This window comes from Tympanuchus pallidicinctus, unplaced genomic scaffold, assembly GCF_026119805.1.
Source record: "Tympanuchus pallidicinctus isolate F22 unplaced genomic scaffold, pur_lepc_1.0 scaffold15, whole genome shotgun sequence".
Taxonomy (NCBI): domain Eukaryota; kingdom Metazoa; phylum Chordata; class Aves; order Galliformes; family Phasianidae; genus Tympanuchus; species Tympanuchus pallidicinctus.
In genome coordinates this window covers 30,399,844-30,414,036 of record NW_026294669.1, presented here as the reverse complement: position 1 = coordinate 30,414,036, position 14,193 = coordinate 30,399,844, and the positions used below count along the sequence as shown (strand labels likewise).

The window sequence follows — 14,193 nt, the reverse complement described above, 5'->3', positions numbered from 1 at the left end:
TTTATCTAGAAAACTGCAGGAACTACAGAATATTCCTTTACTTTGAACAGAAGGATGTCAGCAGGTCTGCAGCCCATGAAGCATCTTAAGGACTGCATTGCATTTCCTATCTAGTCAGAAGGATTTCTGAGTGCAAATGAGTCTCAGAAGCATTTTTGGTTAATTTTGAGGATCAAAGTTGCATAAATATTTCAGTTATGCTTTAAAGAAATAATTTAATTCCCCCACTTTGTGTTCCACAGAAGGGAACAAGGTGATGGTTATTTACACCTAAGCACAGGAATCCTGTAGCTCTGTCCATTTCATTTATCAGGCCCACAAAGTAGAACGACCGATGATTTAATCTGAAGCATGCCAAATTGCAAACTGGCCTCTCATTTTTATTCCTTTAATGATGAACTAGCGAAAGAAAAGTTGAAGTGTGGACATATAATCTATAAAAAGATCTTGAATAAGACGCGGATCCAGAATGGGGTTAGAATTCTTCAAATGCTGATAATGAAGATAAGAAAAATGAAGTTTTTTCAGGACTTGTTCTAGATAGGCATGCAAGACGATGCATATTCATTCAGACAACAGGGCAACAGTATTTTTTTAAATTCAAGATTCACTTCATTTCTTTTAGTATGGTTCGGATGAAGTCAAATTTAATGAGAAAACAAGACAAAGCATCCTTCTGAGTAATAGGTCATTCATGAGGAAAGTAATACTTTGTGAATACATGCACAAGAACATATTCAATTTAATCTTTCTTTTCTTCTATACCACCACTTCTATGATTTTTTTCTCAACATGAAGTCCATTAGTTTATTCAGTGATACAAGTCAGCACGCAATTTACTTACAGGTTGTGTTAAAATTTTACAAACAATCAAGAACGCAGGCATTGTCATGACTAATGTGTTCTGCTGTTTAAAAACATCTCACTGGTTTTTGACCTGTGCTTTTTGGACACAAACAGCGGGCAGGTGGACAGGCCAGCTGGAAAGAAGGAAAAAATAACCCAGAAAAGTTGTAATTGCCCAAAGCAAGACACACATTTATTTAAAGATGAACCCCTACAAAGATTTTATATGTATCTTTGGAAATAAAAATATTCATTCTAATTTAGGTTGCCCTCTCAGTAAACTTTTTTTTTTTCCTTTTTTTTTCCTAGTAAACGTAGCCTATGTATCATATGTATCATATGTATATATATATATATATATATATAGTATATATATATATATGCACATATGTATCATCTAAGGTCCTTAGATAGGGAGTATACACATTTGATTTTCTTATCAAAATCTTTCTTAGCTATCAATCTTTTGCTTACAGGAGACAACAGAAAAATGATTAACCAAATAGTGGCATGAGTAATGGGCTACCAGTTTTTTCTGCTTATGGAATTAAGGGGGCACTGACTACTCAATTAGGTATTGCCTGGGTAATGAGCATATCATGGGGCATGTGCTTAACACCAAACTTAGTTTGCTGGTGACTGATTACTGCTGTTTGGTGAAAAACATGACACTTCACAATACTTCACTTGGTTACCTGCTAGTTATTTTCAAGAAGCATTTGTGACTTTGGTGGTAGTTTTCACTGAGAGATAAAATGGGGAAAAAAGTGTATTTTTTCCCTTTATCAGTGCATACCAACCCACTTCATGCCTATGGAATCAAAGAAAAGCACTGCAGCTCTGAAGAAGGCAGCCTCACAGTACAGAGCAAAATCAGCCTGGAACTTTCTTCCTAGCTCGCTAACGGACCTTTTTCCCTTATGCTAATACCTTCCAAGTGCCTAGAAAAAAAAAAACTGCCTACCTTTTATTTCAAAGTAGGCTTGAAAATAGAGTCTACTCAGTGTAGCTTTATCACTAGGGCAATGAAACCTTGCTCTGTTAGAAGACACACAAATCAAGGCAGTACAGATTATTAAAGTAAGTACAGGATGAAGACAGGACCAGGGCAGGAATTGTCATTTATTTACGATATATCTGATATACAGAGTTTAAGTACTTCGATTTTCCAAAAGATTAAGAAACAAACAAAACACCACATTTGTTTTAAAATGTTGCTCAACATAGCAAGCATTTTGTATGAGGTACTCTTCTACAGAAGAGTACAGAAGGTTACAGAAAACACAGTCATCTGTGCATAGAGTAAATAAACTTCTGTAAAGTATATGTAATATGAAAAAAACACATTGAAACTCTGGTGGTACAGTGGCTACCTGTGAGAGCACCTCTTTTCCTCCAAATAAGAGGAGTTTCAGTGGAATGCAGTGGAACTCTGAATATTTACCAACTCACAGGCATAGAGATACTTTGACATCTGGCAAATCTGTGCAGCTGTCTGGCTCTAGCAGATTTTAGATACAATACTCAGAGAAGCAGATCAGTCACTGGGGGTGTGAAGGGAGGTATGCCCCAGTTCTGGCCTATTTCAGTGCATAGTTAGTATTCTATTCAAGTCACTAACATCATGGTTTTGTAGTGTTTGCTTAATTGCTGGGTTTTTTTGTGTTGATTTTGTTTTTTATCCTTACATGCAATACTTTCTAGGAACTAAGCACACTAATCAAATTATTGAGGCATTTCAGTAAACTGGGACAAAGAGGTAAAACTAGTTGGTAAAATAAAGTCTTCTAAGAAAAAAATGATAAAGAAAAATCAGAAAAGAAAATAAAGAAATGAGCAATGATATCAGATAAGTATAAAGTATAGTGTCACTGAGGAATTAAGAAGTTAACCTGTCAGTATTATTTGATTCTGTGAAAGTATAGCGCTGTTCTACTTTGCATGAACAGGATCTGAAAGTTAAGAATTGCAACACAAGCAATTATTCATTACGTAATATGAAAAGTCAAGTCATTAAGAAGCAATTTTATGCACAGACAATATGTGATACAGATGCAAGTTGTCAGCAATGCAGGTCAATTTTCACCATGCAGAGGGAGAACACACACACACACTGCTTTCTGTGTGCCTAATGAGACCAGCCTGTTAGCCAAGGAATTTAATAACTCTTGTGCAACAAAGGTCTGAAGAAGTGAATCAAAAAGGACACTGATATTGACACAGGCCTGCACAACTGCAGCAGAACTCTACCCTTTTTTTTCAGTGGAGTAACACATTGTCCATTTCCACAAACTCCGTAAGACAAAATATAAGCTTTCTATTTCAGCAATGCAGAGCAGAGAGCTATGCCTGCATTCCTTAAAGAGTCTGTGGAGGCTCCTTCTTTGGAGATATACTGAAAACTCACCTGGATGCTTCCCTTTGTAACCTACTGTAGGGAACTTGCTGTAAGGGAGGGGAACTGGAATTGGAATAGGTGCTATCCAGAGATCCGTTCCAATCCCTGTGATTCTATGGTATCTGAACCATGCTCTAACACAGCTGGCTATTTATGCAGAACCACATTCTCGACACAGAACCATTAAATTGAATCATTACTGTTGAATCATCATTCTGAGACATTTAACAAAAAGATCAAACTACTTCATGGCCAAGACTCCAACATACGTTCCTCAGCCTTGGACTAGCATACAGGCTTCAAAACTTAGGTCAGATCACACACAGGCTCCCCAGTCAGACTTCTCCTACTCCATTTAATACAATACCTGTTCTGAACCAGGTTTGATGAAAAGAGTTTGATGAAAAGCAGTATTTCTGGTTTCAGTTTAAGAAGTGTCATAATGTCTTGCTGGTGACTAACTGCCCTTTTTTGTCTTGGTGCTGGAGGGATGATTTAGCTGCCACATGTGCCCTCATGCCAGAAAGCCTGCTGTGTCAGACATTTGTATTTATCCCACAAAAAAATTATAAAGCCACAGCAGGCAACAGATGTTAATTCTACTTTTAGACTTCAGGGAATAATTTATCAGCTCACATATTTTTATGTTTCTTTCTTTATTCATTCTTTGCAACACTTTTTTTAAACCTGACTTTTTGACAGAAGTTCAAATAACATTGGCAATTGACCCTTTTACCTGAAAAACAAATAAAGCACACCACAGTAACAGTAGCAGAAAGTTATCTCTCTCTATAAATAAATGATCTGTTATATATGCTGCAGAAATATATATTATGTCTTGATATCTCATGCTACATGAAGAACATGAAGTTCTGCTGCGATATTTTCTCATATTACCTGCCATGAATGTTGCTCATATTAAAAAGTACAATTATTTTTAGAATTTTTGACAACTGCCCTTACTACCAACTAAAGCATTTGTGAAGATCAAACCCTTCTTTATCCATTCAAGATGAAGAGATGGAAAAAAATCTGTTGAAGTTTATCTTCCCCACATATACTCATAAAACCAGCAACACACGTGAAAAACATCATGTGGTTGAATTAGTGGCCAAGGAAATCCAGATCATTGTAAGGAAAGTTAAGAATAGATAATACAGTATGTTTAACCAGTTTAACTACAGCTCATTAGCAAGCAATACAGTAGCAACTGCCATTTAATCATGGATTAAGAAATAAAATTGAAACTAGTGGGCTCAGAAAACATTGGGGTAACAGTAAGTTTGAAGGGTGTTGGAGTATATTTTTACATTATGCCAGAGTAATTCTAAATGCCAACTCAATAATTTTTCAATAAACTGACAAAAATCCATTGAAATTAACATAAGATGCAAAGTTCATAAAACTTACAGACAATAACAAACCTAGAAACAATATCTGGAATATTTGGAACTGGAATAAAGGTAACTATTTAGGAAAGAAAATTAAGGCAGAAACACAAAGAGTTTCTTCCAGCCCACATCAACAGAATGTATTTTTTGCACAATCTGTCTTTTGTCATTATTTCATAGATCTTAACTGCAAAGTGCCAGCTTGCAGAGTTTAATCTACATTTACAATGCCTACAATGTAATTTTCTTATTAAAATGCAATCCATCCTGGTAATGTCAGAATTTACTTACTGTGTCACTGGATCTTGAAATTAACTCCAGAGCAAAGTGATGGGCTTGAATTACGCGTAAAATCCTTGATAGCTGCAAAAGCAATAAACTATCAGTTAAATCGAGCCTTTTTCCTTTTCCATCCCCATTTTTCCCCCTTTAATTAGCCTTCTTTTCTTTGTGCATAGATCATCAATCATTTTAGGTAGTTTGCCTAAATACATTGGAGTATAAGTAATAATGCTAACTCCTAACAAAAAAACATGGTCAAGAATGGAAACTGCTATTTCCAGAAGTCAGAAGTACTTAAAAGAATGACACACTAACACAAACTTTCTAAAATACAAACAATGAATAGTCAGGTATGCAATTTCCACACAACGTAAATTTCAGCACATGATCTAAAGAGAAATTATAAATGTTACAGAGTTGTGAGCATTTGATTTCAGTACTACCATGGGTTTGACAGGTAACATCACATACTTCCTAAACTGTCTTTTTAAATGGAAAAAAAAAACCACTTGATCTGTAGTGTAGAGATGTCAGGAAGACTCCCTTCAAATACCTCTCCTAACTCAGCAATGGCATCATGACGTGTCAGAAGGCAAGGAGAAGTTATTCAAAGGATTTAACTAAAAGTCAAAAAAGGAACCTCTGATACTAGAAGCTACAACTGAGATGCTCATAACTGAGCTGAGAAAATGTTTTGCATGGCTCCTATCACTTACAGCCTTAAAGGAAGTCATCCCCAAAACCTATCTGTACATGTCACATTGAGAGCATAGAAAGCTTGAAATTAAAGCAGACTGGCACATCTTTCTTCTTAGTATTGTACAGTACTGGGCAAAATGCATGGAACTTTGCTCTAGGTTTATTCTTCCAGATTTCCAATATGAAGAAAAAAGCAAGACAAGTAATGGCAACACTTTCACAATGAATCTCTGTTAACTTGTATTTTCAGCTGTACCATATTTTGATTTTTTAGGTTGAAAACATCTTTTTCTACATTAACAATTTGCCAGCATCAGCAGAAGAAGTGAAAGACACAGAACACCAAACCAATTTGCTACTCAAATTTTCAAAAGCTGTAGAAGCCTAAATGTTATTCAGAGCAACGAGATGTAGACAGTGAAATATCACACAGTATAAAGACAGAAAATGCTAACAAGGACTGCCTTCTTGAAAAATGTTGACGTACTGGAAAAAAATCCTCCCTGGAGTTTTATTTCTTCTCCTCTGGTGGTTTTTTTTCCCTTCTTAATTTTTTTTTTTTTTTTTGAAATTATGATTATTATTTTAATTTTTTAAATGGATCATATCAACAGTGTGATAATCTCACATTTCCACTGCCATTACATTCACTAAAACATTGCCATTATTGATGAGGTCACTTAATTTGCTCTCCAGCAGATAATTTACACAAGTGGGTAATAATACTATATTGTCTGCCTTCACTATACTGGTATAACAAAATAATCAAAAGAGAGGTGATAAAACATTACAGAAGCATGGTGAAAATCCCTGTGGATGGGCAAGAAAGCGAGCAAATCTTAAGCCTGTAAATCATCAGGAGATGGCTTTATCTAGAGGAATCTGCCCAGTCTTCAATCTCATTGATTCCTGGGTGATAAAATTGAAAAATTGGCGTTGCACCATGAAAGCTAGTATAACTTTTCCCCACTTACATGGGAAAACAGACTGAGTTCTCAAATCCAATTGAAGTATAGCTTTCACAGATTACATTCCAGATCCACGCTTGAAGCTAAAAGTATCTACAATGCCCTCCCACTGTTAAAAGGCTTTATGAATTCTTCCGTTTTGTTTACTCAAAAAACCTGCCATATTTAAATTCTCAAGAGCATATTTCCTCTATGCTGCAATCAAACTATGCATTACAAATTTCATTTTCTCTTCAGTTCTCTAAGGAAAAATTCTGAAGGGTTGCTTCATTGACTAATAGATGTTAGCCAACAAATAAACCATTTTGATCATCTGATTGGACTCTAATCTTGAGTTACAGATCAAAAGAATGTACAACCTGCTCTCACCAATACATCTGGTGGTTGATTATCCTCAGCACACGGATCTTACTTCTAAAAAGAACATGCTATCCTTGCTTCCCAAAAAGGTAGCTGTGTAATTAATTCAGCTAAAATAAACTTCTTTCCAGCCTACTATAATTAACAAAATCCTCCACAACTCCACTGTCATTAGAATGAGATTCTTTTTGTGTCTCATCTTTTCTTGTCTACTCACTCCACAGCCAGTAACAGCTAGCAACACAAGCTCACAGGAGTACTGTGAGTGGAACTACTAGTACTGCCCAGAAATCTATCCATTTTTCCAGCTCTTCTAACAAAACTATGCTGAAGAAAGACACAAATACATTAAAAAAAAAAAAAAAAATATATATATATATATATACATACACATATCTAGGACTTCCTTCTGCATATTTATATGCATAATGAAGTAAAAAGCCCTCAGAAGTCAATTGCTCAAGAAGCAGTATGGCTTCAAATTCAATTCACTCTAGCCCTAAATTATATCCAATGAATGGTAGTTTAACAAGTTCTGTGACGAAGTGAATTTTCTCATTATTAATGGACAAGATGTAGCTGATAGGCCACACAATAAAAAAGACTATAATTTTTTGACATACATTTTATCTGGATTGTAGTAAAGTACTGAAGAGAAACTAAACAACTACCGAAAGTGAAAAGAAAAAAATATATTCATGTATTTCCAAGTTTTCAATTGGATGCAGATTCCATAGAAACACAAGAAAGACAGAATAAAACAACTAAAATGTCAGAGCAAGTATAGATTTCTCAGAATGCATCTTAAGTTATAAGACTGCTGTATTTGAAGATACCAACACTATTTCGTAAACATTCAGATTTCAAACACTACACTTTATCTCAATGCACATACAGTTAAACAGCTTAACACAAAAAGGAAATAAAGCTCTTAAAAAAAGAACATTAGAAGAAATGTCAAAGAAATTTAAAAGCTTTGTACAACTGCTCTGTATCATAATGTTATTCATGTTGTTCACGGAAAAAACTTAATTTCTCCCTAACCTTAACTTCTCTCCCTGCAAGACTCTTAAATTGTGCCCATACGCAGATTAACAAGCACCAAAGTCATCAACAGATGTGAATTTGGTAAAGAAAACGTTATTAAAATGTACATTTGCTTTACAAACAGAGATAATCCATCATGAAACAGCCTTTGATCAAAAAACACCATCTTATTAAAGCTTAACATTTTATTGAGAATATACCCATAAAAGTAATGCAGAAAACCAAAAACTGAAGACAGATGTGAGAAACACTGGTATATTAGCAATAAGGGCTTTAACTGAAAAGAAAATGGTCCCAGACAAATGCTCTACTAACCAATCTGCATGCTGTTTTGTACTTTTATTCTCTTTCTCAGAAAATGTAACAACAGATGGAACCTGAGGGGTCTGGACTTTCAACTGTCACAGCAGGAAGAAACAAATCTCAAGTTCTGCAAAAATAAATAGGTAAATAAATAAATTATGATTAAATAGTAAACAGCTCACTAATTAAGCAAGGGTCTGTAAAGTGCTGTTTCTTGCACAGAATGGAAAATTCTTTCTTTTAACGCTTCTTAAGAGCTCATATTTAAATTCCAGGAAATGCTAACTTATCCCAAATTAGAGAGAATGTTCCTTTACCTTACTGATAGGTACTTCATTTGTCTAGGAATCCATTTGTCTAGCGCAGCAGTAGATTATTGTTTGCTCATTGGTACATGTTATGCTTGGTATACAAAGGTATAGCAAGAGTTGAATATTAAAGCTTTATCTTGCTTTAATGTTATCTGCTGATAATTACTGAAACTATGTGAAACATCTTCAATTTATTTTAATTTTTCTTTTATTTTTAACTTTGTATTTCTACAGCTTTGGATGATAGATGAGCTGAGAAGTCACCAGGGAGCTGTGGAGAGGCTAAGGAAATTCATGCAGGCCTCTCTACGTGAATTTACTGTTATGGATGGACAACAAATGAAGAAATGCAGGTCTAAACTATGGCAATGGCCAAAGCCAATATTTCCTGAACCATGTTCTGAAAAAAAGACTGGCTTGGGTTACAAGTAACTGATACAGAATACCTTACACGTGAGAAAAGAAATGCATGAATAGACAAAAAAGACTAGAATTTTTAAGGAAACTGAAGCTCGGGGCCAGTACACTTCTCTCTAAGGAATTAATAATCACTTTGTGAAACAACAAAATAACGATTATCTTAAAAATCCTGTCTGCTGTGGACTAAGGTTAGGATAAGAAAAGATAAATACAAGAGACACCTTCTAAGACCAGGTAAGAACAGCAGTTGCCATAGATACTGCAGAATAGGAAAGCTCTGCCTCCTTCAAGCAGGCATCTGGCATGGACAACCACTGTCATGAACAAAACTGGATTCAGGTGAACGCAGAACAGTGACAGAAAATAGGGCTCCCTTAAGCAACCTGAGGACTCACAGCATCTGATTCCTACATTTTAGCTCAAGTTTGGCAAGCATCCCAAATTTGCATACACTCTTGTGCTTGTAACACAGCTCTTATATGCTGCGTGTTTCCCATGCTACACAAGACAGCATACAGAACACTCCTAAAGCTCTTGCTCTTACGGCTTCTAGTCAGCTGAGTTAAAGGTCTCCCTCTTCTGATACACATGTAAACCAAGGTTACAAAAATCAGTGGTTTTTAACAGTACTTCAGTCTGAAGTATGACAGCTACATGCAAGATCTTCATGTGACACACACTATGCATTGTAGGCAGTAGACTAGTCTTCCTTTCTGAGACAATAAAAATAAAAAAGTATATAAAATATTGTGCTTAGTCACTTTGTTTTGATTTCAAATCAGATTTGTTTGCCTTTCTTTTTTTAATCTCTGAGGTTGTGTTTCTATTCTTCCCTGACAGTAAACAGTAAATGAAAATCTTGTAGTGACCTTCTCTAAATCACTCTCACTCAGTATGCTTTTGTAACGCTCTTTGTTGCTCCCATCTAAATGGAATTAACATATCTTTCTGATCTCCATAGAAATCTTCCCTTGTTTAATCTTACTGATTGCCTGATCTCACTGATTGCCCTCGTATCCTACTTCAGCAACTGTAAGTGAAGTACTCAAGGCAATTAACACTGTGCTATCCTTTCAGCAATTTTACCAAAATTTCACATTATTACAGACTAAAATAATTCTGAATCTTTTCATCTTATTTTCATAGTACTATCTGGTTAGAAAAACTCATCATCACCTTCTTTCCTCCAAGTACTTTATTTTGCTTTCTGTTTCACAAAGCAATCCTGGACAATCACTGCTGATGAGACTGGCTGATACTAATTTATTCCTATCATTTCTTAGGGGTTTCAGGGTATTCTTCAGATTTCTTAGCAATGCTCTTTCAGCAACAAAATAAATATGAGAAGTGTCAGATTTTGGAACCTCAATTCCATACTAAGCATCTCCAAAGCACACAACATATGTTCCAAAAAAAATCTATTAAACATGGTATTATAACCCATAAATGGAGAGGAAAACTAACTTTTTATGCAAAAGCAATCAACACTACTAAAAATTAGTAACGCTTGCAGTATCTGCAACATAAATGAGGATAACTGGCTGTTCATTCAAAACAATTTAACCTGATGCTTGAAGGTAATTACAACATAATCAAACTCCTCAGTAACTGATCTCTTTTGCTTTTTGGAACTTATCCTATCTCTTCCTGAAGAACTCTGACACTAATGATCTTTTGTGTGGGTGCAAAGGTCATTCAGTGTGGATCTCACTGGGACAGAACAGACCAATCCGAAATTTTACTGAAAACATAACACTGAAAAATTAACATTGCTGTTACTTATGAGAAGTATTCAAATGGTCAATTCACTGAAAAACCTTGCATTAACTGGAGCACTCTGCTAATTCACTCCAGCACAAGAGTTTTCTCATTTTATTCCTGTGTTTCATCTCTACCCAGTGCAAGAAAAGAGCAAGACAAACTGATGCTGCCAAATTTCACTCAGGTTTTTGTATCTGCTTAATAAAAAAGCAGGACAGAATCTCTCTGCTTATTTTTTGGATAAAGAAATGTGCTGAAGTCTGCAGAAGGTTGATTTCTTCAGAGTTAGAGATGGGAATTGCTACATTTACTTACCTGTATAAATGGGCTCATACTCATTGCTCAGTACTTGGCAAAACCGTGTAACCTGTGATGTCATTTTCATTGTTTCCAACTTAAATAAACAATACGAAATGTTATCCTCCTACTAAATACCCAAATTAAAATATACTAGTGAACCAACAATTTTTTTTTTTTTCTGTTTGCATGCTGAATGGTATCCATGATGGAACTATCACAAAGTGAGAATATAACTAGCTCACACCAGATTTACAACCCACAACCAACAGATATCACCTGGAATTCTTCTTTCTTTGTTCCCATCCATCCTCTCACACAAACTCTGTTTTTTCCTAAGACTGTGTCTCTGGATTCCTTTAGGAAATAGTGTCCCTGTTACATTTGAATGAAATTATTTACTGGTTTGAATCCTAGTCTCTGTTTAGCTGGCTCACTCATTTCAGACACACAGCTTGTAACGTACAATTTTTGTGGGTGAAAAGGGGGAATGTATAAACAGTTTCTGAAAGTTTTATGTTTTTTTCTGAATAATGATTTCCATAAGGTAAAAATCATTCTCAGTAGCAAACTTAAAAACAAACAACAAATACATGATATAGAGAAGAGACATTATTTCCTTTGATTGAGCTCATTTTCAAATTTAACTTAGTAACTAAGTATTTTCCTACAGGAGAAAAAAAAATGAAATCCTCTATTGTTTTCCTGCAGGTATAACATACTTGAGAGAAACTACCAACATTATTACTGATTATGTTTAGTAAGATTTATCAAGATAGCTGCTAGGCAAGAAATAGCACAATACCTTGTAAGATTACAAAACAAGTAATTTTTAATTATTGGTTCAATCAATTGGTACCACAGCTGTAGTCTTGTGTGTTTTGGAATTGAAATAGTACAAATTTAATTTCAATTTTCATATGGATATTGGATCAAAAACATATTTCTGCAGCATGCAAATAACCTATCATGCCAGTAAGAAAAAAAAGCTTGGCTAGTTAATGCATGAAGGAGTATTGCAAAGTACAAAGTGCACAGCATGAACCAAAGTCAATTCAAGTCCACCTACCTGTGCTTTCTGAAGATTCAGAGCATTAAGCTTCATCAGCTGCAGGTCATGTCTTGTGTAAAGGGTTGTGGCAAGCTGCTGTTTCAAATCCTCCAATCCTATACTTGAACATTAACTAAAAATGCCAAAAGCACAGCCTCTGAAAAGTCAGAATACATATATCAATTTGAAGTGATCACTTTGCAGAGGACACATGATTACATAAAAAAGAAATGAAATATTCCCACTGTTTTTCTGCCCCTTCATCCAGTCCCTGCTATGTCCTGCATGTGACAGACATGATGAGTAGAGGGAAAATTCAATAGCTTTTACAGTAGGTTCTCTAACAGGATCTAAACACAGATCAAAATTAAAATTTTAAGCAGGTTCTAATTAAGAACTTGGACTCAGGGAAGTTAATCTTAAGTAAATATCAATGAAGAACTTAAATCTTTGGAAAGTAGCATCAAATAACAAGAACTGCTAGCAAGTATCATCTAACAGCCTACAGCCACATCCACGCTGCATTTGGGACACTTCGAAAAAGCAGAATGGACAACCTGGGAGATTTTCAAGCATGCATTATAGGTCTTAAAGAGGAGACAACACAAGTCACACTTGAGGAAGATTCCAATTTCAGTTTGTTCTAACAGATCTCTTCAGTTTGGACTGACTACATCAGTAGGCTCACAACTAGGATAATTCAGAAAGAAAAGCTTGTATGAAAACTGTAGGACTTTCTAGTTTTGAGCATGCTGTGAACATTCTCCTTCTGTCTCCAACACCTGCATTGCATGTACTGAAATTTCCAATAGTATTGGTCCAGTTCAAAAGTGTTTTTTTTTTTTTTTAAATACTTAATATTTCAGTTTAAGCACAACATAAAATATAAGCATGCATAACATTTTTAAGGATAAGATACTGAGCTTCATTTCAAAGCACTTTGGTAAGAAGTGTAATATACTTGCTGAGAGTAGGTTTTTTTAGGATTGTTTTTAAGTATTTCATTTTTTGTACCAAAACAAAGGTGACTTTTTTTTAAACTAAAAATATAAATCCAGAAAAAAATTCTCAATTGTTTGATTCTTTGTGTGTTGTCAAACAGACAATGAGATTACAGAAAGGGATGGTGAAGGGATGACAAAGTGGTTATACTCTCTTTTCCAGAAATAGTCAATAACAATTTCCCATTCAGAAATCCAAGCCAGAAAGCTCAAAATTGCAACTCACTTTTGTTACATTTTATCCTTAAACCACAAGGCAGAGTTCTCCACTTCATATATACATGTGTTTATATACACACACATACGTATATATGCATATACATATATAGCTCTGTATAGAGAGAGAGAAATAAATATATTTCTCTAGGAGACCTTGGTAACCTCAATTCTCATATGTTACTCATTTAAAACTGTGATAATTGCACTGCTCTTGCCAAATATCGACATTGGACCATCCCAATACAAACATGGGAGACTGGATAAAAATGGTACTAGGTACTTTGTACTCTCAGCAACCTATGCACAAGTTTAAGGGCAAACAGATTTTTTGTTTTTACTGTTTAAAATCACACTCCCAAAACTACAGAATATTTGCTTGCAGAAAAAGAGGCCGTTTCCACTGTGGAACAGACCATCTTCATTTCCCAGCCTTTTAGTTACATGGAGAGAGAAAGTGCTTGACTACAAGCAAGCGATTTTTGTAAACTGACTCTCATGAAAGGTTTCAGCCACTTTCTATGTTCATTCAAATCATACAACATATTTCTTATATAAAACAGAGCGCAGTAAGAATTTACATCACTTAAGAATTTAAGCAGAAAATACCCATTGGAAGCAGTAGCAATAGGATAGTTTCAATTAAGTCGTATTTTACATAACTAAGAGATCTATTTGCTGATTGTCATCGCAGATTTGAATACATTTCCTTTACATACCTATAGGTGGTGCTGAAATACAATGGTTACTTTAAGAAAAGAGGAGTAATTTTGTAACAAAGCAACACAGTTAAGCAGATCTGCTTTAGTGACATATAGCTGAATCAGCAATCAAATTCAAGT

General features: G+C 35.0%; 1 protein-coding gene across 6 annotated transcripts in view; it reads right to left on the bottom strand.

The window, feature by feature from the left end:
* Positions 1-14,193, bottom strand: part of TFPI (tissue factor pathway inhibitor) — a 205,806-nt gene that overhangs the window by 34,557 nt on the left and 157,056 nt on the right. For 5 of the 6 annotated variants that reach the window (XM_052676495.1, XM_052676497.1, XM_052676501.1 and 2 more), the window contains one exon: positions 4,927-4,998. The exons of the other annotated variant lie outside the window; for it this stretch is intronic. The gene's annotated coding sequence lies outside the window, so the exon portion shown is untranslated. The remainder of the gene's footprint in view (positions 1-4,926; positions 4,999-14,193) is intronic. 6 annotated transcript variants of the gene reach the window in all.